The 24,846-nt window shown below is 41.4% G+C and overlaps 1 long non-coding RNA gene and 1 other non-coding gene across 3 annotated transcripts in view; one reads left to right on the top strand and one right to left on the bottom strand.

Annotated features, from left to right (window-relative positions):
* Nucleotides 1-24,846, top strand: part of LOC116104762 — a 73,706-nt gene that overhangs the window by 35,946 nt on the left and 12,914 nt on the right. Inside the window, exon 4 of one of the 2 annotated variants that reach the window (XR_004123953.1) lies at nucleotides 7,041-7,325. The exons of the other annotated variant lie outside the window; for it this stretch is intronic. This is a non-coding gene — a long non-coding RNA (uncharacterized LOC116104762). Of the gene's footprint in view, nucleotides 1-7,040; nucleotides 7,326-24,846 lie in introns of those variants that run through there. 2 annotated transcript variants of the gene reach the window in all.
* On the bottom strand, nucleotides 9,024-9,215 carry LOC116071507. The gene has a single exon (XR_004110933.1). It is a non-coding gene; the product is annotated as a U2 spliceosomal RNA (small nuclear RNA).

Raw genomic sequence — 24,846 nt, 5'->3', positions numbered from 1 at the left:
GATGAAAAACATGCCGGGTCACCAATAAATCATTTTGGGAAAAGGGGGGCATTTCAGGAAAATTAAACAAAGCATAGAAAAGCCTTAGCTTGCAGTTTGTTGTTACAGAGTTTGAGTGATGGCTCTCCATGCTCAGACCAATACTAAGCAGGAAACTCTGAACAGGAAAAAGAAAAAAAAAAAAAAACAACCTCCAGTCCAGAGAACAGACAATGGTACAATCATTGTCCTTTTAAACAAAACCATGGCGCCTAGTTCTTTAACCCTTTCTACTTGATCTGATGGTTGGGAGAAGACTGCCTATGATGACAACTGAATAACTCCAAAAATCCCACAAGGCTGGAACACAAAGTTCAAAAGTATTCCAAAACTCAGCTACTTCCCCAAGTAGTTGCCATCCTTGTGTGCCCTGGCTATAGTGTGCACGTAACCTGCTGTCCCTGGGATCTTTGCAGGGAAAGATGGGAAAAACGTGTGCATAGCTCCTTCAGCTGACATTTAGAAATACTTTCTGGTGGTTGAAAAAAAATCAGACTTTTCGTATGGGCCCTTGTGGTTTTAGATTGGCAAATTGTGTTGTGGCCCTTCTACTTTTATTTGGTATGCAATCCCAACACCCAGTTGTCTACTAATTGCTGCTGTCATATCGTCCCACAACAATGTCAGCCCGAATTCATTAGCCGAGATCATCTCTGGCTGCCTCCATAGCAACTAGCTGAGGATGTTAAGGGATTTCCCCAAGAGCCCACAATGAACAAAAGCATATTGTCATTTCTTTCATTTTTAGCTCTTGTCTACCCCAAGAGGAACTGGATAGAATTCAGAAAATATTCTTCATCTTGAAACACAACTAACCAATCAGGTCAAAGGCCAGGTCTGTTTCTTTAGATGCCCTACTGACATCATCTTACTTTGAAGGTTGTTTTCCTGTCATTTGCCTCCAATAAATCACTCTGTTCTCTCAACTTCTGTTTCATACTTCCTAAAAAGACATTGCTAGGATGAGTACATTTCTTTTAAAAAAAATTATTTTTTTAAATTCTTTCAGAATTTGATACCATGTATTTTTGTTATATTGACCCCTCCCAGCTTTTTCCACATCCACCCTCTCTACTCTAACCTCCTATGATGGTTTGCATATGCTTGGCCCAGAGAGTGGCACTATTACAAGATGTGGCCTTGTTGGAGTAGGCGTGGCAGTGTGGGTGTGGGCTGTAAGACCCTCATCCTAGCTGCCTGGAAGCCAGTCTTCTCCTAGTGGTATTCAGATGAAGATGTAGAACTCTCAGCTCCTCCTGCACCATGCCTGCTTGGATGCTGCCATGTTCCCACCTTGATGCTAATGGACTGAACCTCTGAACCTGTAAGCCAGCCCCAATTAGATGTTGTCCTTTATAGGACTTTTCTTGGACATGATGTCTCTTCATGGCAGTAAAACCCTAACTAAGACACCTTCCTACCTATGTACCTTTTGGATTTTCTACCCATTCGCCAACCACACTGAGTCAAGTGATACTCAACTACTCTTGGGAGAGAGGCCTGCCCTGGAGTGCGGTCTGCCTACCCGGAGTGATATGATTAAAGAGAGTTCACTCTCCCTCTCCCAGAAGCTCATAGCTCTGCAGCTAGTGGCAGGTTTCCTGCTGGCTGACTGCCTACCCACCTTCATGATGGGATTGCATTTGGCTGGAGACTATGCGGGTCTTTTGCATGCCGTCACAACCCGTCTGGATTCATGTGTGCACCTGCCCTGTCATGTCTGGAAAACACTGTTTCCTGAAGTCATGCTCCACCTCTGGCTCTCAGTCCTTTGACTCGATCATTAGTCTACATCCCTGAGCCATGGTGGGAAGTTATGATATAGACCCCTCCTTTAGGGCTGAGCACTTCACACAATCTCTCACTCTTTTCCCACTGACCTCTTCTGGGTCTCTCTCAATCACCATCTGACTGTAGGAAGCTTCTCTGATGGGAGGTCAGAGGTGCTCTGATCTGTGGTCACAGCAGTAAGAATCATTTCAATACCCAGTCTGTTTGACAGAATAATAGTAATAGGTTCTCTCGTAGGGTCCATAATCTACCTAGTCATAGCTTCTTCGCCCTATTAATAGTGCCAGGAATGAGTTCCATCTCATGGGGGAGGCAGGGGTCTGTCTTAGATCCAATCAGAAACTGATTGGTTGTGAGTATATTATTTAAATCAGATAAGGAATTTGGTAAGCATGGATATATGCTTATACCATATATTTAATACTCTCGTTAATACAAAAATTTATTAACAATAATTAAAAATTTTAATGTCCCCTTAGGACATGAACTAGCCTCATAAAGAAAACTAATGGTGCTGACCTTCCATGAGTCCTCCCAGCTCTTGGTAGCTATGACTTCATGAAGATACAGATTCCGGCTGGTTGCTCATCATGGGGGTTGAAGAGATCAGTTTTCATTACCAGGTGCATAAAGCGAGCATGGTTCTTCCCAACTTCATAACAGACCTGTGCAACCAGTTCTAAAAGACTACGTTCTTGATTCTTGGTAACCTGACACTGTCTGGTAACTGTCTTCAGACAGATAGGTCATCCCTCAGCAGTATATTTTATGATTTATTTAGGGTGTTTAGAGGGAAGTCATTTTACCTTCATTCTGTGTTGGAATGGAATTTATTATTCCTGTCATCCATCACCTGTCTGTGTGTTTAATTATGGATGTGTTTGACTTTGTAGAAGATTACAACAATGGTAATTTTCCTTACATTAGACAGAAGTCAAGTATTAGAGGAGAAAACCATGAAGCTTCTTCTTAGAAATATTCTAGAGCACACACAACAGAGAGACCAAAGGAGTTTCCTGCTGTTCGTCTTAAGCATGGAGGTTAGGCTCAGCCTCTTCCTAGACTCTTATCTAACTGCACCAATCCAACGGGTGCCCTATTTGCTGCAACAAGAGAAAGTGAGCATCCTTATTCCTGCTGATTTCACCACACTGCTGTGTGTGTGTGTGTGTGTGTGTGTGTGTGTGTGTGTGTGTACATGTGGGTGTGGAAGCCATACATAGACATTTTGTGTCTTCCTCAATCACTCTCCACTTTACTTATTCAGACTGGGTTACTCATTGAGCTGGGAGCTTTGTTGGTTTGTCCTTGTCTCTGATTCTCCAGTACTGGGCATATGGGCACAGTTTGTTTCCTAGCTTTTTAAGGTGGGTTCTGTGGATTTGAAGTAAGGGCCTTATACTTACGCCACAAGTGCTTTACTACCTGAGCTGGGTATTCTCTTTAACAGTCCCTGCAACCTGCCCTGCCAACTCTTAACGACTTTCTGAAATAGGCTTTGTATTTCTGATTGTAGACTTCCATCTACCTACAGAATCACTCCATACACTCCACCTGGTTATTCCCTGGAGATCAGTTTCATCCTCATAGCCATAATACTTCACAGGCATCACCACATGCCAGATAAAGAACGTGTTTTACATGGAGTCTCTCATTTAAGCCCTTCAACAACTCTATGAGGTAAATGCTCTTATTCAGCTCTTCTGGCTCCTGTAACAGCATACAAGTGATACAGGTGGGACTAGAACCCAGGCAGTCTCTCAGCTACTGCTCTCCAGTTCCTCCTAACTCCCACACAGATAGAGAGTGGGGCATTTGGGCAAGAGGAGCCTGACATAGGACAGAGCTCCACTGCACAGAAGGGCTCTGCCTGACCTTGATTTCCTCTGGGTTCTTTCAGTGATAAGAAGTTTTATTCATTTCCTCTGTGCTCAAATTAGCTTTTGATTATTTTGTCCACACAAAATGCCAGAGACAGTCCAGGTTGTACTCATTAAGGGCTATCATGTCTCCTGTCAGTTGTTTACAAGAAGGGTTCTGCTTGGCCTCAACTACTTTTAGGTGAAGTCATTTTAGGAAAAGTCAAGAGCCACAGAAACAGAGCTTTAAAAAGTTTCAATATAAATCTTTTGTAAAAGAAAAGAATAGAAAAGACCAAAGTATAGATTGGATTGCAAACTTCATGTTGGCTCTGTGGGCATGGGTGGGGTGTGTGTTTGTGTTTGTGTGTGTGTGTGTGTGTGTGTGTGTGTTTGCATGTGTGGAGTCCAGGGGTTGATACTGGGTATCTCTTAATCACCAATTACTTTCCACCTTATTTTAAAGGCAGGGCTTCACACTGAACCTGGAGCTCTTCCATTCAACTAGACTAGCTGTCTAGGAAGCCCCAGGGACCCTTCTGTCTCAGCCTCCCCAGCCCCACCCTGGGATTACAGGTTTGTGGTACTACTTCTTGGTTTTCCACATGGGTGCTGAAGATGCAGATTTAGGTCTTCACACTTGCATTGGAAGTACTTTAAGGACAGAGCCTCGTTGCCAGACCTTTAATGGTAGCTTTTGAATGGTGGACCTCCAGTGAACATCTCAGGGAACCTAAATAGTGATACTACAGAGCCAAAAAAGTCTTTATGAGGAGAAAACCAAAGCAAGATGAGAGCTAGAAGTTAGGCTTGTGGCTGACAGGGTTCCAGGCAGAAACCCAGTTAGGTAAGAGGAACCTTCTTATTCGATGAAAACAAGCAGCCAAGGGAAAGTCTCTGCATGGTGGGAAGGCAACTGATTTCCTGGGTTTTAGTGTTTGGCTGTGAGTTCTGAGCAACAGAAACAGGAAGGAAGCAGCTCTGTGCTGCATCTGGCCTCTTAGGAAACCTCGAGATGGGGCACAGGAGAAGCCCAGCCTCCCCCTGCCTCATGTTCTCCTCATGGAATCTTGAAACACACTGGCTTTTTCTTAAAAGAAAATTTCCAGCACCCAGTGGTGAAAAATGACCACCCAAATAGAAGGTTCTGGGTGCCAGGGACTTACCTGATCTCTTTCCTGAGCACCTCAAGCACAAAAGTTGCTCAGGGAAAGGAAGGTTCAAAGAACAAACACTTCTGGGGCCTAATCACTGAGTGGAGCTAGAGAAATATTTGGGAGATTTTTTTCTATTATAATTCCTATGAACAACGATAACAGAGAAGATGGACAAGAAGAGCAGAGACCAGAAAGATGGAGACACAGAGAGAGAATTAGGAAGAGATAGAAGAGTGGAAGGAAGGAAGTTGGGAGAGAAGGAAGAGAAGGGAAATGGACCAGAGGAGAGGGAAGAAGGGGAGGAGGGGAAGGAGGGAGAGGAGGGAGAGGAGGGAGAAGATAGAGGTCATTTCTCATCTGTTATGACAACTGAGTTATTTTTGTTCATATCTATTTTGTATTTGTGACTTCCTGCAGAAAAGATGTCAGATGATTATGATGAAATAGTCCTGTGCTCTATGTGGTTGGTGTACGTGCACCAGTGTGTGTATGTGTGTGTGTGTGTGTGTGTGTGTGTGTGTGTGTTTGACTTTAATTCTTCAGTTCTGCTGAAGTGACTTCCCCACTTCTCCTGATTCAGCAGTAATCACTGAGAATTATAAGAAGCAGGATTAGCTCACAAACAAAACAGCCCATCCCTGCCTAATAACATAGCTTAGTGATAATGAGTGCAAGGCACTCTGGGAAGGTCACTCCCCTTCAGAAGTCTTAGGACATCTAAATTGGGAGTTGGTGATCTTGTAAACAAATTCAAATTACCTTCCAGCAAAACCCCAAACTACTTGTTGGAGATAAGTTTTGGCTAGAAGATGTGAATCGAGATCAAAATCAAAAGCCACATAAATACTAAAATAGCCAAAACAGAGACACAGTCATTACAGGAAACTCACAAGGCTTCAAAGGAGGTTTAAAGAAGGAAGAGCTGCAGCCAGAAGAGCTGGTGGCGTTGCCCGTCTGTACTGGAAATGTCGACATCCTCTGGAGAGGAAGAGGAAGGAGTTAGTGGTGCCAGACAAGCAGCTGGACAATGACAAGACAGGAAACCAGGCTGCTGATGACAGTGAACTGCAAACGGGGAGGAAGAAAGCATCAAAGCTACAGGGCTGCTGAGGACTGTGGGCAGGGACAAAGTGAAAGCCATGAGGGGCTTGGCACCAGCCACAGGCCACATACACATGGTCTAGAGAGTAGCCAAGTCTCTATTTATTTCTGTTGATATACAATGAAAAAGCCTAAGTCCTATTGCAATTGTCTTAGGAATAGTCTATTGTATTTTGCACAGGTTCAAACATTACCTTGAAGGGCAGCCATTCAAATATGAGAGAACACTGTTGTAGATGTCTCAACATAGTGCTGGTAAATGTTTATAGGTAACTCTTAGTGTATTTGTTCCCAGTACTTTATGGAAAATATAATTTAATCCCAAGGTTAAAGAGCCAAGACAGATCAGGTATAAGAAATTAATTCAGCAATCATTCTCCAGAGCTCAAGCTCTAAGCCCCCTACTCCATCTTGCCTAAGAAGCCCCGTAGAGTAGAGGGATGATGGATCTATGGCATTGTCCTGAACAAACTTTCAGCTCATTTCTATTTACATCTGCTCCACTTGCCAGAATTCCCTTGCCAACTTTTGCAGGGAGAGATAGAAGCTAAATGCTCAGAATTAAAGGCCATCCCCAAAACCCAGAAAACAGTCTAGGTTAACAAAAGCTGGGATGGAAGAGCACTGAGTGAAGTGTGTCAGTACAGAGAAGTAAACAGATGACCCCTTAAGGTACAGTTTTACTAATCTCAGAAAGTCAGAAGAGAAATCCTTTGACCAGATGAGGGGGTGACCAGTAAGCTATTATTTAAGAGCATAACAATATTTGGGGGAGGAGGGAGACTACCTTACCAGTAATCAAATGTATTACTGCGGTTATCAATTAACAACTTGATGTAGTTAAGTGATGTAGCAAGGCTTTATCTACTTTGTGGATTCTTCTTTCTTCCATCCTTCTCTATCCCTTTTCTACCTTTTTCACCCCTAACACCAAATAGGAGAGAAGCAGATGGAAAGGAAAGAGGGCATTACCACTCTTGGGTGGGACTGTTCGTGCTAATGGGGGTCTTGAGTTCCTTGGGTCAAGTATGATCTCTGCTGTCAGTATATCTGATTTCTTCTTGTTTTTTCTTTTTTTCTTTTTTTTGCACAGGACTACTTAGCAAACTGTGACCAACAAAAACCAATAATAACCAACCAACAAACAACCAACAACGGACAACCCCACCTCTCAGCCCCCCCCTTTTTTTCTATCCTTTGAAAACTTTCCAGCATTCTAGACATCACACAATCACAAAAGCTATCTGCAAGTGTCAAAATCTGCCCAGGCCAGAGCCTGAGGAAAATCACAGTCAGCTGCTTTGTACAAGCTGAGGCAGCTCCACACCCCATACCTGGAATTAAAATAAAAGCAAACTCCTGTGCTTTTTAAAAGAAACCAAAATTCTCACTATAAAGTGATGTCTTAGTTTGTTTTCTATTGCTGTGATAAATATCATGGCCAAAAAAAAGAAAGAAAGAAAGAAAGAGAGAGAGAAAGAAAGCAAGCAAGCAAGCAAGCTTGGGGAAGAGAGTTTATTCAGCTTACTCTTCTAGGGCACAGTCCATCTTTGAGAGGAGGGAAGGAATCTGGAGGCATGAGTTGAAGCAGAGAGCATGGGGAAATCCTGCTTACTGGCTTGCTCTACCTGGTTCCTCAGCTCACTTTCTCATACAAGTCAGGACCACCTGCCAGAGAGGCACTGCCTGGGTGTCCTGGAGCACTCCACACCAGTGATTAATTAAGAAAAGGTCCCACAGACCTCCCTACAGGTGAATGTGATGCAGGCATTTTCTCATTTGAGCCTCCCTCCTTCCAGATGACTCTGTGTCGAGGTGAACAAAAACAAAGCAAACAAACCACAAACAAAAATTACCCATCACAAGTGATTCATTTAAAGTCATATTATATATTTCAAATCTCTCTAAGTCTTATTTTACCCAAGAATTATACTGTTGTCTGGAATGGTTCATTTTGAATTGAACATAAGTTTGTGTCATTTAGATGTAGGTTCCTCCTCCTCCTCTTCTTCCACCACTACTTCTACTTCTTCTTCTTCTTCTTCTTCTTCTTCTTCTTCTTCTTCTTCTTCTTCTTCTTCTTCTTCTTCTTCTTCTTCTTCTTCTTTCTTCTTTCTTCTTCTTTCTTCTTCTTTCTTCTTTTCTCCTCATCCTCCTTCTCCTCCTTCTCTTTCTCCTCCTCCTCCTTCTCTTTCTCCTCCTCCTTCTTCTTCTTGCTTTCTACTCCTCTTCTTCCTCTTCCTCCTCTTCCTCCTCCTCCTCCTCCTCCTCCTTCTTCTTCTTTAAATCTGGAGGTCACATACAGAGCCTTTCATGTGCTAGGCAAGTGCTTTGCCACTGAGCCAGCATTGCATCCTGATGGTAGTTTTTTGATTTTGTTTTAAAGGAATTAAAACTTCAGAGACTATTTCTTATTTGACTGGCTCCTTGGGCGGGCTTGTATAATCCAGAGGACATGTGTCTCAAACATCCAGGTCTCATTTGGATGCCCTTTCATAACCCCACTGCTCAGATACAGAATTCCAAATGCATAGAAAGGCTGACGAGTATCCATGGATAAGATCTACTTGAAGTACCAAGGAGAGTTCACTCAGTGTACACGGCCATGTAAGAGACAAATTGTAAGGCACATTGTGTGGCCACAGTGGAAAGACAATTTTTTTTTGAGGAAAATTCAGAAATGTTTTAATAGTTTTACCCTATTGTTCATGTCAAAATGTCTTCTAAAGTCAAACAGTTGAGGGCTGAGTGGCTGTCAGCTTTCCTCATGTGAAGCCAAGATGTCTAGATGGCTACATTTGGCTTTGAGTTAAACTAAGTGGGTTCAGCTATACTTATGCACAGTTACACTATACAGAATGTCATGTTACATTTTAGAGATTAAAAGGATAGAAATAGTTAAAATATTAGACAAAAACTCAGATGCTATTATATACTACAATAATAGTAATATTTTTATTTTTGTTCAGTGCTTGAAATTGAACCCATGACCTAGCCCATGCTTATCAAGTACCCTACCACTGAGCCACACCCCAGCTCATAGGAGTCCATTTAAATAGTATAAATTCCCTCTGAGGGAGGATGCAATGTTCTTGAAGGTACTGCGATACTAGGTCAATTCATGGTATAAACAGAGCAAGTTCCTATTCCACCTCCTATTTCCAAAAATTCCATTTAATACATTATTCATTGATAGAGGACATATCAGATATTTTACTGGTAAAAACAGATACCATATTTTCTCTTTGGCAAATCACAGAGAAGAGACCACAGCCACAAGCTCCTCTTTTTGTTTGTTTGCTTGTTTTTCGTTTTTTGTTTTTTTGTTTTGTTTTGTTTTGTTTTTCTTTTGTTTTTTAAGACAGAGACTCTCTATGGAGCCCTGCATGTTCTGGAACTTGCTATGTAGACCAGACTGGCAAGGAGCTCACAGATATTCTCCTGCCTCTACCTCCCAAATGCTGGGATTAATGCATGCACCACCACACTTAGCGTCACAAGATTCTTAAAAATCAAAGAAACTACTGAAATACTCAAAAGAAAAATAAAGTGATTTTTCTTGAGGACCTCTGCCCATTAGTTCTGGTCTTTATTTCCATGGATGTTTTGGATGGAAGGAACTCATGGCTGACCTCACATCCATTCCCTTCCGGTCTCTACAGAACTCCAACTTTCAGCTGGGCACAGTGTCAAGACATGCTGATGCAATGGGCGGGGTGTGATCCAGGCCCCAGAGGGCATCGCAGGAGTGGCCCATGCTGGGTTGTCTATCTCTGGGTTCTTCTATCTGAGAAAACCAACAAACCCCAAGTTCAAACTCCTTGTTTCAGACACCAGAGGCTTGTAGCTTACAGTTCCTTGAAGGTGCATCATAACTCAGTGCCAGCTCTTCCCACTCCCAGAACCATTAGGGATCTCAGAGTCCAAAAACCTAAGACAACTGGAAATCAGGAGCTTCACTTGAAATAGCAGGCTTAGTTGTTATCTTTCAGTTCTCTCAAAAACTCCAAAGACGGTTACTTAATCTTCAATTTTTAGCTTTGGGACATTTGATTTTGCTAAAACAGACAAGGAAAAAAATTACCCAAGACTTCTTTAGTTCCTAGATTCTGTCTGTCTCTTGTCTGTCTGTCTGTCTCTCCCCCTCTGTCTACCACACACACACACACACACACACACACACACACACACACACTGTTCCCTAAGTAATATTAAACAATTGCATGTTTCCTTTTGGTCAGAATATCTATTTTTCACATATTCATGTTCTACTTTGAGTTCATAATGTTCCCTCATATGGTTCTCAGGATACATTCATGAAGTAAGCAAGAAAAATAAGAAGCGTTTCAATTTCTTGTACGTAGAAACTGTTTTCATCCTCATTACAACTTCAAGGTATATAAATTATTATTATCCCTAATATGTGTAAATGAGCATCCTGGGATGCCCACATCATCTGGTCCAATGTCTTGAGTAGAAGCTGGCTCTCAATGCAAACTTGTGGGCTGGCTGGCTGGGTGTCAGAGCCAGTAAGTGAATAAGGAAAATGGAAGTTAAAGGAGGTATAAGAGTCGCAACATTGGAATTAAAATTAGGGTTTGTTTGTTCCTATTTCAATTCTTTTCCCATGACACCACCTTGCCTCTCCCTAGAACTTCATTCTCCAGTTTGCTGAGTTGTCCGTGTGGGTGTGTTGTCGGTGAAAGGCCCTTTTCAGAGGGTCAGCCACAGTGAACTTCAGCTGATGTCCTAGCACACAGGACTGCACATATTACAAAAAGGATTGCTTTCGCTGGCGGCTCTCTCAACCCTCACACTGCAGTGCTGTGCCGACAGCCATTGTCTTTGACAAGTGGCTAGGCTGGCACACTGTAGGATCCCCTCAGTCTTTCACATGGCTAGCCAGTACCCAGCTCAGTCCTTCCCTTCGCTTCACACACTCACGGCAGCTGGAGCGTTTGTTCACTCAGGAAGAGGTTTCAGGAGACTTTGTGCCGTGGTTACTGTTATGGTTTTACAACAGTTTAAACGTTTGGACTAGGAAACATATGAATGACCACGAACCCTAACATTAAGAATATTTTCTTTCTCCTGAAAGGCCTGAGAAATGAAGAGGTATTAGAAAAGCCTGGAGCCGCCGCCCTGCACCATTCTAAAGCATGGCTGCAGTGAACAGGGTTTTGTTGGTTGGTTTGTTTGTTGCTGGACACTTAAACGAATATTAAAATTCATCTAAGTTGGTAGCACGTAAGGCAGTTTAGGTCCCATCATGGGCAGTAAACTACTGAACAGATTCTAAGCTTGTTGTTTACTAGATGAGTGACTGCAGAGAAGAGAATTTAAAGTTCTTATTTGAACTTCATTTTTTTAGTATATATATTAACAGTACAAGACAGTGGTTTCATTACGTTTTCACACATACATGTGCTTGATTCTCCCACTAACCACATTTATGTCTCACATTTACTGGTCCCTCTCTGTCCTGTAATAGTCTCTCTCTCTCTGTGTCTCCCTCTTTCCGTCTCTGCTCCTCTCTTCTCTCTTCTATAATGATACATATCATAAAATGTACAACTCATGGTTCTGATTCTGGCTTATTTCTGAACATGATGATCTTCAGTTTTATGTTTCTGTCCATTTTCCTGAAAAACAACATGATTTCTTTTTCCTTAATAACTGGATAATATTCCTCTGTGTGTAAGCGCTCACGCGCGTGCATGTGTGTCTGTGTGTGTGTGTGTGTGTCTGTGTGTGTGTGTGTGTGTATGAGAGAGAACAGTGGAGTGGGAGGTATACATGTTTTCTTTATACATCAGAGAAGAATTAGGCCGATGGGGAGAGAGGGGGAAGGAGAGGGAAAGGGGAGGAGGAGAAGCCGAGGGACAAGGACAGGGAGAGTGAAAAGGAGAGGGAGAGGGAGAGATTGATTCTATCCAAGTCTAGCTTAGGGAACCAACCAATGAATGGGTAATGAGCTGAACAGACAATTTCTTTTCAAGTGAAGATATTCAATAGTCAATAAGTATATGAGAAAATGCATAGACTCCTTAATCATCACAGAAATGCAAATCAAGAGTACTTGGAGAGCCTATCGCATCCCAGTCAGAGTGGTGACCATCCAGAAATTAAAAACTATGATAATAATGAGGGTTGGGGAGACAGGAATCCTTACATAGTGTTGTTAGTGGGAAAGCAAACTAGTGCACCCACCTTGAAATGGCTACAGAGGTTCCTCAAAACACCAAAGCCCAGGATTTCCATAGGACTCAGCTGCCCAACTGCTGGACCTGTACACCGCTGTGCAGCTGTTGCCCTCAGAACTAAGACACAGGCAGCTCACGAAAACTTAGCATGCAAAGACTTTATCAATGTTCCAAGACACAGGCATACAGGCTACCCAAGGGCAGCTTAGTCACCTCCTTAAAAAGCCTAACATGGATGATGACTCTTGAAAGCTGTCCTGGAGTTCCCTGACCAACTTTTGCTAGGTACTCTCTAAATTCATAAGTCTTTGAGATTCTACCAATAAAGCACCGAGGCCTGCAAATAGGGATAATTGGACTTCTTTTTTCCCTGTCTGGGTCCGTTGGAGTGCTTCTGCTTTCCTTATTGCTCTGGGTGTGATTTTAAGCACTACACTGAATAAAAGTGGTAATACTCACCAGCCTTACTTATGTATGGTCTTAGACGTGGTACAATCAATTTTTCCACCTTCAGTATAATGTTAGCTGTAGATCTGTTGTATGTGTCACTTACTATGCTGTTTATAGTTCTCTAGCCCCACTTTCTTCAGGTATTTTACAACAAAGACTTGTTGAACTTGTTAAGGATTTTTTTTTTCTGCATTGACAGAGGGATTATGTGATTTAGGTCCTTTATTCTATCATGTGCAGTGTTACCTTTATCGATTAGCATAAGTTGAGACATCCTTGCATTCTTGACACAGATCCAACTTGATCATAGTATGTGATCTTTTTAAATCTGTTGTTGAAGTCAGTTTCCAAGTATTTTATTGCATATTTTATATCTTTGTTCATCAAGAAAATTGGTCTATGGTTTGTTGTTGCGTCTTAACCTGGTTTGAGAATCAGGCTCACACTGGCTTTGTAGAATGAACTAAAAGCATTCTTGCCTGTCCTACTTTGTGCCATAGTTTGAGGGGCATTTATATTAACTCTTTAAAGATATGGCAGAACCTGGCATTGAATTCCTCTGGTATTATTTTGAGAAGCCATTTTATTGGTTCTCCAATCTCATTGGTTAAAATTGACCTACTTAGAGATTTTTGTAAAGAATCTTCTTAACTCAGTTGGCGTAGGTCATACATCTTCAGAAATATATTCATATATTATAGATTTTCTAACTTATTGGAATTGTTTTCAAAAATACAAATATATTTCAGGTTTGTCTGTGGTAATATCTCTTTTTTTCATGTCTAATGTTTGAGTCTTTCTTTCTTTTGGTTGGTTAGTTTGGCTAAGGACATGTTAATCTTGTTTACCCTTTCAAAAAAAAAACCAACATTTTATTTCATTGATCCTTTGTATTGTTCTTTTAACTCTATTTTTTTAGTTTTATTTATGATATTTATTATTTCTTTTCTTATTTTTTTCTAAAATATTGAGGGCATTGTTAATTTTATGTATATAAATTGTTTTCTATATGTATATATATATGTCTGTGGAAGCCAGAAGAGGGTGTCAGATCCCTTGGGACTGGAGATAGACATTTTGAGCTATGTGGGTACTGGTAGCCAAACCAAACCCAGGTCTTCTGCAAGAGCAGAAAAAGCTTGTAACTGCTGGGCCATCTCTCCAGCTCCCCACTGCTCCTTTTTCAAATCTCTGAAATCAGTCTATTTTTAACTCCACATTTAAGTAAGACCATACAGTGGTTGTCTTTCTGTGTCTGGCTTACTTCACTTAATATGACAACCCCTGGTTTCATTCAGGTTATAGTAATGAGAAGCTTCATCATTTTATGACCTAGGGGAATTCCATTATGTATATATAGCCACATTTTTTTAGCCATATATCAATTGATGGACATTTAGGTTGTTTCCATTTCTTGGCTATCATGAGTAAGTGCTGCAAGAAATGGGAGTCATGGGGATATTTGGACTTTCATGTCCACTGGGTACACATCCAGTACTGGAATTGCTGGATTATGTAACAGTTCTGTTTTTGATCTTTAAGGGATCCTTCATATTGATTTTTCTTTTAAATAGTGGCTATAGTAGTTTCCATTTCTCTAGTGACCAGGAGCTCCTCCTTTGCCCCATGTTTGCCAACACTTGCTATCTGTTGTTCAGCAGTTAACACACATGCTAGGTACTCTCTAGATGCTGAGGGCCCAGCAAGAAACAAAATGGACAAAAATCCCTGCCTGGAAGCTGAGGGTGCAGCTCAGCACTGGAATGGGTGCCTTGTATGCTGTGGGTCCTCTCTTCAATCTCAAGCACTGAACACAAATTCCGTCTGTCAACAGTGATATGGGGTTGGGGTGGGGAGCATGTGGATAAAGCCAGTGCGTAGTCTGTTGGTGATTGCTAAGCATGGCAGAGGAAACTAGGATAGAAAAGGAGAGAGCATCGAGACAGATGGCAGCATATCAGGAAGTGAACCAGTGAAGACCTGAAGCAGATCCATGCAGAGCTGTGGAGGCAGAGTCTACAAAGCTCCCAGAAGTACATAGGACTCACTACAAGAGTCTGACACAGTTACAGACCAGCAAAAAAACCAACTTGGTCAGAGCGGACATAACCAAGGGGATGGGTAGAGAAATGGGAAGGGACAGACTTTGTAGCCATTTTAGGAACTTTGTCTTGCTGTAGGTAAAGTGGAGGCCTTCACAGGGTGGTACAGAAAAGACGTGATCTGATTTATATTTTAATGGGAACATTTTAATGACCATGTTGTGCAATTGGTAAAGCACTGAGACCAGTAAGAGGTTATTGCAATAACCTAATGAGACATGATGCAAATATTTGCCAGTGGGTTTGACGTAGCATGGAAGATTCAAAAAGAACTCCAAGTTTGTGGCATGAGAAACTAAAGGGATACTATCCCGTTTGATGTATGTGAAAAAGATCTAGGAAGAACAGATCTGGGACAGATACATCGCTGGATATTAGACACACTAATCAAATACCAATCCAGCTGGGTAGGAAATGAAAAAATAAATAAAAAAGAAAGGACATGACTGCTCCTGGGTATGATGGAGAGGAGAGTTTATTGCAGAGATGTGGGAGAGCATTGCCGGAGGTAGAGACATCTGGGAGAGTCCAGAGTGGACATGACCCTGGACCAGGTCATGTGAGGACAGCAGGGAGGGGATAAGGGAGGGGAGACACCAACCAAGAGGGGCATCCTGTGCCAAGAGACTGGCCAAGAGAGTGGCATAGCAAAAGTGGCTATTATATAGGTTACAGCCTCTGTAACTCCAGGGGAAGCTAGAAGAACCACAGAGCAATAGAGAGAATAAGGCTAGTGGTGAGAGCTACGTACACTCTGACTCACCCCAGCAGTGATTCTGCCTGCCTCAGAATATGTTCTTTATCTCAGCTTAGTTTATCATCCATAACCTTAAAAGGGTTAACTCATAATCCCATATAATACTTTTGTTATTATTATTCTACAAGCATGGGTGTTTTGACAACATGAATGTCTGTGCACCATGTGCATGCCTGGTGCCCACAGAGGCCAGAAAGGGATGTGAGATTTCCCGGAACTGGAACTATGGTTGTGAGCTACCATGTGAATGCTAGGAATCAAACCTGGTCTTCTGAAAGAGCAGAGAAGTCAGTGTTTTTTAACCAAAAAGTCATCTCTCCAGCCCCCATAATCCCATTTATTGATATGAATCCTAAGGAAATGATTTTAGTTGTGTCAAGATACTTATACATATGATTGTTCATCATAGTATTACTTAAAAAAAAAAGAAATCCAGAAGCAGTCTAAGTGCCTAAAGATAGGGAAAGGTTAAATAAATTTGCATATATGTATAGAATAAAATATTATAGATTTTACATAATACTTAATTATATTGAGAAATGATGTTATAAAATAAAATAAAAATTAATATAGAGTTACATACAATATGATCCTAACTTTTTACTTTCCTGTTCAGGGGACAAAGAATATAAAGAGATATGTGTAATGTCAGTTGTAGACAATTTTTTGTCTCATATTTATATGTTTTGCATTTTGTTACCAGAGATATTTTTATAATTATATTTAATTTTTACCTGTGTTTCAAGGCAAAAGTTTAGATGAAGAATTCCTGAGTTATCCCCAGTTATCCCAAGAGCTCTCTATCTTATTTTAATTGTAGGCTCTAATATTTGGTACCTTTTCCCCCCAGAACAAAGGGTCAAACTGAGTTGACTGTGCATCAGGGTGGTGAGCTGTCAGAAACTGCACACACTGATGTGGTAGCTGTAGGAATGATGTCCTTAGAGCCCTGGGGCAGTTCATCAGCCTGGGGCTTCACCCACGGGAACTGGCAACTGACCCTGCAGCTCCAGGAACACCTAGAACTCATCCCTGAGCCTAAGCTGTGCATTCATGCATTCACATCCCTGCATTCTTTGAAGTTGAGTCTTTTCCTGTTTTAATCTCTTCCACATACCAGCCCCTTCTCCCCACCCATGGACACCTCTTGCCCAGAATGGACTGAGCACACTATCTGTCCTACAATGCAGGGGATATTCTTCATGTGGGCGAAGTGTTAGTCTGTTGTATGTGGGCGAAGTGTTAGTCTGTTGTATGTGTGTGTGTGTGTATGTGTGTGTGTGTGATATGCGTCATATATATATATATATATATATACATACACACACACACATATATGTATATATATGCATATATATACATATATATATGGCAAAATAATTGCACTGTACAACTCGTCCACCTGGTTAGGGAGAAGTGAATAGTCAAAACAGATGATGTACATGCCCCCCAGCAGGATCGGTGTAGATAGTGTTTCCTATACTGCTAAGCAGACTCCAGGATTTGCTTGGAAAGCTGGATTTAACATTCTGTATCTTCAAAATTAGGAACCCACACAGGCTTCCTGGCTCTTGGCAAGCAAAAGACTGCCCTTATGTTCTTACTCAGCACTTTGGGTCTTACAGAAACACTGCCTCCACATGTCACAACCAGTTCCTCCAGTTTGAAGATCCCCTGGGTGTGCCCAGAGTTAGAGCAGCCTCAGGAAGAAAGAACTGGAATGGGCAGAGTGGGGACAAGAAACAGGCTTTACAGCTCTGGTCAGCTTGAAGCAAGCCTTGCTAGCAGCTCTTGTTCCCACCTAGAACCTACCTTGGCCCAGCTGCCATCCTGTGACTAATCCAGAACACCTCGAGTGCAGACTCATCAAGCCTAAGGCATCCTTATCTGTGTTTCCTATAACACAGATAAGGTAGCTATGCTTATTCTGTCTTACAGTTTTTCCTTGGTTCATCCTTTTGTGCGTCTCCCTTATGAGCTGTCAGTGTTCTGGAAAATGAGATTGGTTTTATTTAGATTTCATCCATGTCTTTTAGTGTAATACTTTGAGTTTATGGAATAAAAGACTTGACTTGCATGAAATTGAGTCTCAATCTGAATAAATAGAACAGATGCAAGAATGTTGGGCATCATACAATCCCTGCTCTCCCTGGGTTTGTAAGATTGGGTAAAGACCATATCTCAAGCTCGTTATAGCTTCTAAGAATATCAGCCTCAATTGACCTTGGTGTCTGTCATTAAATGAAACCACACTCATTTCAATGGTTCATATATTACCACTGTAAAGACACTGAGGATGCTAGCTGTATTTATGAAGAGAACCTAATTAAATTCTTGAAGGAAAATAAACGTCCATGTACAAACATGCATAAGGAATTAAAGGGACAATACAATGTAAGATAGTTGTACTGGTGTATGATTGTAAACCCAGTGCTGTAGAGACTGATGCAAGAGAATTGTGAGTTCAAGACCCGCCTGGCCTATATAATGAAACTTTCTCTAAATAAATAAAATAATAACGTAGATGTGTGTTTATTGCTGTGCAAGGGTGCTGTCAGAGTCCGAAAGCAAACTGCAAGTATGTAGCTGCTGTGGAGCCCAGAGTACAGGGAGTTCATACCTGAAGCATTATTTAGTATAAACAATCAACTCTCTGAAGACTCACCCAGATGTATCGTCACTTAAAGCTTTGAGTGAAAGGTTACTATCTAGCAGAGAAACTCGTGAATTTGAAGCAATTATTTTCCTGAAGGCAAACCCCTAGTCCTTTTGATAAAGGGCTTTTCCTTCTCTCTCCAGAATCACCACCACCCACCATCACCTCCTCCTCTTCCTTTCCTTCCTCTTCCTCCTCCTTTTCTAATACCATGACATAGACTGAACAAATAAGAGAATGGCAAATCTCAAAACTTGTAGGTATGTTGGAAACGCATCCTTGGTAAAAAGTTGAGATAGAGCACTGACTCTGGCCAACTGCTGGACACTTGATCATAGGTAGAAACGACCCACAATGGAGTAGACATTTCATCAACAGTTCCACAGGGCTAACTAGCGGCTGCTCAGAGAAAAATGCAGGAGAAGGAGCCTGCTCTTCCCATGCCTCTTCCGGGCTACTTTCTGGAAGTGACTTGTCCCACAGCTGGGAAAAAAGCTGGGAAGGAGAGAAACTTAAAAGTTATCAGAAAGAGGACGAGGTTTGGCATCAAAGATTAGAAAGTAGAGCTTCGTGTTCATGGCTCGTGGCTTCCTTTTGGCCCCGTCAAACACTTCCTGAGAACCAGCTCTGTGGTAACATCACTGCTTACCTCTGTGAGGAAGGAGGGGCCTTTCTCCGCTGGATTTGCTTGCTTTATTGACTCGAATGGACTGACACATCTCTGCCCTCCACCTCTGACTACACAGTGTCCCCACCTCCCCCTACCACACTTTCTCTCCAAGAAAGTGATTTAGCAGGAACTGTAAGACCCTCTTGTCTTTGGGGTGGCACTGTCTCCTGTTTATGAAGGAGTAGATGTGAATAATAAAATGCTTGCACAAATCATTCCTCAGATTTGTGGCTTACGCAGGGATTCACATGTTCTAAATATAGTATTTTCCATCCACCAAAATAAAGGAAGACATAATCAGTTCTAGTTTGAGTCTCCCTCTACCATTCTCCCTTTTCTAGACAAATAGTTTCTTTTTTTTTTTTTTTTCCTGAAAGTACAAACACGGTCTGGCAAGGTCAAGTGTTCTGGGACGTTTTTCCTCTTTCTTTCCATTTTTACCCGTTTTTACATTTCTTCTTTTCTTTTTGAGATGGTCTCTTGTCGCGATGCCCCAGCTAGTCTTGATTTCCTAGCCTCAGAAGCTCTGCCACCTCACCTTCACAAGTAGGTACAGGTGTGTGCCACCACACCCAGCCAGTGTTAAATCTTCCCACTCATGCTGAATCAGGGGTGATTCTCCAGGCTACCGGAGACAGGTGGAGGTGCCTCTTTACTGGGCTTTGCCGGATTAACTGGTGCAGGGAGGAGAAGTTCAAGGAGAAACAGGTGGGCCAGACTCACAGGTGTCCACAGGTAAGAAGAGGCAACTGTAGAGAGCTGGCTTGGCCTCCAGCAGGAAAAATCCAAGCAAAGATGGAAGCCAGCACAGAGAGTAGGTCACCCAGTAGGGACAGATATCCAGACCTCAGGAGAGAATAAAGTCAAGCATTTCTCTTTAGAAGAGAAGAAAAGCTGAGAAGAGAAAGGTCCAGGATGGAAGACAGTCAGAGAGAGACATACCTTAGAGCCTAGCCGTTCTCTCTTTGTATGGTATGTTCTACTCATCCATGAAGCAAAGGTCACAGGAGCTAAGAGCAAAGTGAGGGGATTAAAATGAAAGGTTATGTGTCATGTCATATCACAAAGCAGATGCTTTATGAGTTATAGGTACTATTTTATGATAGATAACATAAATGTAATAATGGAGCCCTAGTAAATCATATTTATATTAGATTAGTGATGATATATAAAATGACATGTATTCTATTTATACATTATGCATCAATATGTTATAATGTATATTGTAAAATATTATTACTATGTTACAATTAATATTTATATTTTATGTATAATTATTTTTTCCTATAATATGGCATTACATATTTAACATATTTTTATTAATTCTTTGAGATTTTCATACATACATATTATGTATTTTTATGAATATGTTCATTCCCTACTCTTCCCAGGTTTACCCTCAACCTCTCTAACCCCTTCCATTTCATTTCCTTTATCTTAAAAAAAATAATCCACCAAATACAGTTCGTCCCTCTCATATACTCATGGGTATGGAGTCATCCACTTGAGCATGGTCTCTTATCAGAGGCCATATCTCTAAAGAAAACTGATTCTCTTTTCTCACCAAAAGCTATCAACAATCACTAGCTCCTCTATGGGCAGGAACTCACATGCCTCAACTCTTCCATGCTGGCCTGGTTTTGTATAGAGAACTACAGCTACTATGAGTTCATGAGTGAGTGGACTTGTCATACTAAGAGGACAGTGCTATTACCCAGTGTAATATGGGTAGTGGTATATATCTTTAGACTTTCACCTGAGGGCCAGAGATGAGTAAAGGTGCCCATTAGAAGCCTGACTATCAGAGATCCTTATTGAATAAGGTAACCCAAACCCAGAAAGACAAATGTCATATCCTCACACTTGTCTGTGGGTCCACATCTTTAGATCCTGGAATAAAGTCCTGTTGATTAGGGGTCTCGAGTTCCTTCAGGCAAGTTTGATCTTCACCATCAGGATATCTATTTTTTTTTCTTCTTGTTATTTCTTCTTTGCACATGACCACGACCAACAGCACTAACCATCAACCCAATGACAACCCACATATTGGGGCTCTAGCATATATACGTGTTGAGTTTTTGACCTGGGACAAGCAGCTGAGGTCCATATTTAGCATATCAAAGCAGACCTGGGCTCCAGGGTCTCCCAACATGCCTCCCTCCCTCCCTGTTACAGGGCATGGCTGGTATACCTGCCCTCTATACTGAACTGTCCAGCTTAGGGCTCGGCTTCCTCTCACCCACCAGCTCTCACTTCATAATCCAGACATCTCTGTTCTCTCTCTCTTCTCTCTGTGTGCATACTTTCTCTCTTTCTCTTCCTCCTCTCTGTCTCTCTGTCTGTCCTCTTCCCTTTGTCTCTCTCTGCATGGTGACTTAATAACACTCTCGTTTGTGGTCATAGAACTTGCCTGAGTGCTGCCCCCAATAAACCTGCTTTTTTACTTTAATTTAGCTTGAATTGGCTGATATAACCTATCATCACCCTCTGAAAATTCCCCAGAATTCCAAATGTTACACAATCACAGAATTGTAACTGGCAAAGTCACGGCCCTGCTAGAGCACAAAGCAAATCTTAGTCAGCTGCTGTGGACAATTTTAAGCAGCCCTATATCTCACACCTGAGATTAAGACAAAAACATATTCTTATAACATTTCTGTGTTTTTTAAAGGAACTAAAATTCCAAAACTGTCACTACTGAAGCAATTGCTGTTTCCCTTGACTGCCTCTAAGAAGTTGGAGGTGCGACATCAGGAGCTTTGGGCACATGACTCAGAGGATCCAAGCTAGTTCCTGCCTGAAAGCCTCCTCCTTGAAGATTAGCTTTCATGGTACCAGAAGGTGCTGTGTCAGCTTCCAAGGGAGGGAAGCAACCAACAGGCCTACCAAACTATGATGCCTAGGAAGTACGTCAATGAGCAGCACTGCACAATTATTCTAAGGTGCAATAGAGACGTGCATCTCTCTGTGTTAGCCAACAGCTCTCTAATTAGGCTTAAGACCTCTTCAAAGAGAAAGAAATCATGCCTGGTGCTGGAAACCTAAGCAACCCCAGGATTAGTGGCGTTCACTTGGAATCTTGGAAGGGATCCCACAGCTAACACTTTGCTGCTAAACCAGCATAATTCCTAAATATATTCTAAAAGTCTATCCATATACCCATCGAGACGTATACATCTCAATCTTCATCAAAGAAATGTCTCTTTCCAATAAGTGGAGACAATTACAGAAAACTACAATCCATCAAAATGCAGAGAACAAGTGACCGTGTAATACCCAGCCACAAATGATCATATCAACAATACAACTCCTGCTCCCAAGGCTTGGGAATCATGAAGGAGGGATCTCAGAAAGACTGCAAGAGCCAGAGGATCCACAAGTTTGCTATGAGATTTCATCTCCTAGAAATGTCAGAGAAGCTACATCCATAAAGTCTCCATATGGCTGCATAAACAAGACTTGAACAGAGATGACAACAATAGACATGCTCATATGGAAGGAAGAAATCTCATGGGGCCTCAACCCTGTATATACAAAGAGCTGTAGTCAAGTAAGGAATGCTGATAGTGAGAGAGAGTCTTCTCTAGGCGAAAACGTCCAAACTGTCAGCCCAGAAAGGAACTTTATACAGATAGATTAGATATATAACTATAGATACAGATATAGATATAGATATAGACATAGACATGGGTATAGTTATAGATATATAGATAGAGATATTAATTATATATTTCCACATACAATTAAAAACAGAGGCCATGAATTTAAGAGGGAACATGATAGAGTAAAAGGGAAGGAGAAAAGAGATAGCAGAAATTGATGCAATTACAAATTAATTTAAAAATCTTAAAATGTTGGATTTATTAATTTTTTTGTTTCATACAATGTACTCCTATCATATCTATACCCCTACCCAACTTCTCCCAGATTCTCCCCACCTCCCTATGCACACAGCTCTTATTCTCTCTCCTTTTCTTTAAATCCACTGAATCTAGTTTGTGTTAGCTAAGTGCTTCTGGTGTGAGGCCTGCTCTGGAGAGTGACTAATATGCACTACCTCACTGCACAAAACTGGTTCTTCCTCCTCCAGCAGCCATCAGATGCTAATAACAGGTGAGCGTTCTTACCCACCTCCTCTTACAAGTGGGAATTTGTCTGGCTTGAACGTGTGCAGGTCTTGTTCAAGCTGTCAGAGCTGCTGTAGATTTGTATTGCATTTGCCCTGTAGTGTCTGCAAACCACTGTTTTCTTGAAGTCATTCATCACCTTTGGCTCTTACAATCCTTCCACCTCTTCTTCCACAGATATTCTTGAGCCTTGAGGGGAGGGGTGTGACACAGATCTTTTAAGGATGAGCCCTCTCATATCTTTTATCCTCTGCTTGTTGACCATTCGTGAGTCTCTGTTAATTCCCATTACCTGCAAAGCAAAGTGTCTCTGGTAAGGGTTACACCACGCACTGACTTCTCTTTGTTGTCTCTAGCACCTTCCATTTACCTCCTAACTTCGTCTTTCTTAAAAGCTGGATGGTATTTCATTGTGTAAATGTACCACACTTCATTATCCATCCATCAGTTGGTGGACATATAGATTTTTTATAATTCATGGTTATTCTGACAAGAACAGCAGTGAACATGGATGACAAAGTCTCTCTGTGGTAAGATGAGTGCATGCCCAAGAGTGGAACAGCTGGATCTCAAGGGATATTTATTTTCATCTTTTTGAGGAACCTCCACACTGATTTTCACAGCATCTGTACAAGTGTGCACTGTCCCCAGCAATGGATGAGCACCCCCTTTCCCTGCATCTTCACCAATATTTGCTGTCACCTGTCTTTTGACCTTTGCAATTCTAACCATGGTAAGATGAAATCTCAAAGTAGTTTAAATTTGCATTTCCCCAATGGCTAAGAATGCTGAACACTTTAAAAAGTACTTTTCAGCCAGTGTTTCACCTCTTGAGGACTCTGTTTAGTTTCACACCTCGTTTTTAAATTGGGTTTTTTTTTGATGTTCAATTTTTTGTAACATATTATAGATACTAACCCTCTGTTGGATATATAACCAGTGAGTATTTTTCTCCAATCTGTGGGCTGCCATTTTCCTTGAATAATGTTCTTTTCTATACAGAGAATATTTAACTTCATGAGATCCCAATTAATCAATTGTTAGTCTTAATGCCTGCAGTGTCTGGGTCCTGTTCAGAAAGTCCTTTGCTACACTAGGGCTATTATCTTCATCTTCTTCTACCAGATTCACAATATTTGGTCCTGTTTCAGCCTTTGATCCATTTAGACTTGAGTTTTGTGAAAAATGGGAAATACAGATCTAGTTCTAGTCTACTCTTACCTTCTATTAATTTGAGCTGTGACTGGGGGTGTAAATTCAACTTGTAAAAATTCATCAAGGTTCATATTTATTATGTGTGCCTTGTCCAGATGTATTTAATTGTTCAATAAAACTTTAAACAAATGCCACTCACACAAGGAGTAGCTGTTATCACCTTTATGTTGACATAGATCATGACTTCAGACTTAGGCTTCCATGTTCTTAAAACATAGATAACAATTCCTGTTTCACATCAGACGGCATAGCTTAGAAGTTTGAAACTTTTGAAATTGTTTTCAAAGGTGACTCTGTCCTTGCTCCTCATACTTCTTTGTTATTTTAGGATTTTTGTGTGGGGACAGACATGTAAACATACAAGAAGCCTACAGAACTCCAAATAAATTGGACCAGAAAAGAAATTCCTCTGGTCACATAATAGTCAAAACACCAAATGCAGTAAACAAAGAAAGAATTTTAAAAGCAGTAAGGGACTGCTGTGTGTTAATGTGCACACATGTGGAAGCCATAAGACAACCTTAGGTGTCATTTTCAGGAACACTGTATACTTCTCAGTGGCCTAGAGTTGACCAGTCAGGCTAGCCTGACTGAGCAGTGGGCTCCAGGGATCATTCTGGCTATGCAGTTCCAAGTGCACATTATCACATCCAGCTTTTATGTGGGTTTGGAGGCCTGAGCTCAGATTCCCCATGGCAAGTCCTTGACATATTGAGGCA

Source organism: Mastomys coucha, unplaced genomic scaffold (genome assembly GCF_008632895.1).
Source record: "Mastomys coucha isolate ucsf_1 unplaced genomic scaffold, UCSF_Mcou_1 pScaffold22, whole genome shotgun sequence".
Lineage (NCBI taxonomy): Eukaryota > Metazoa > Chordata > Mammalia > Rodentia > Muridae > Mastomys > Mastomys coucha.
This window is presented reverse-complemented; position numbering and strand designations above follow the sequence as displayed.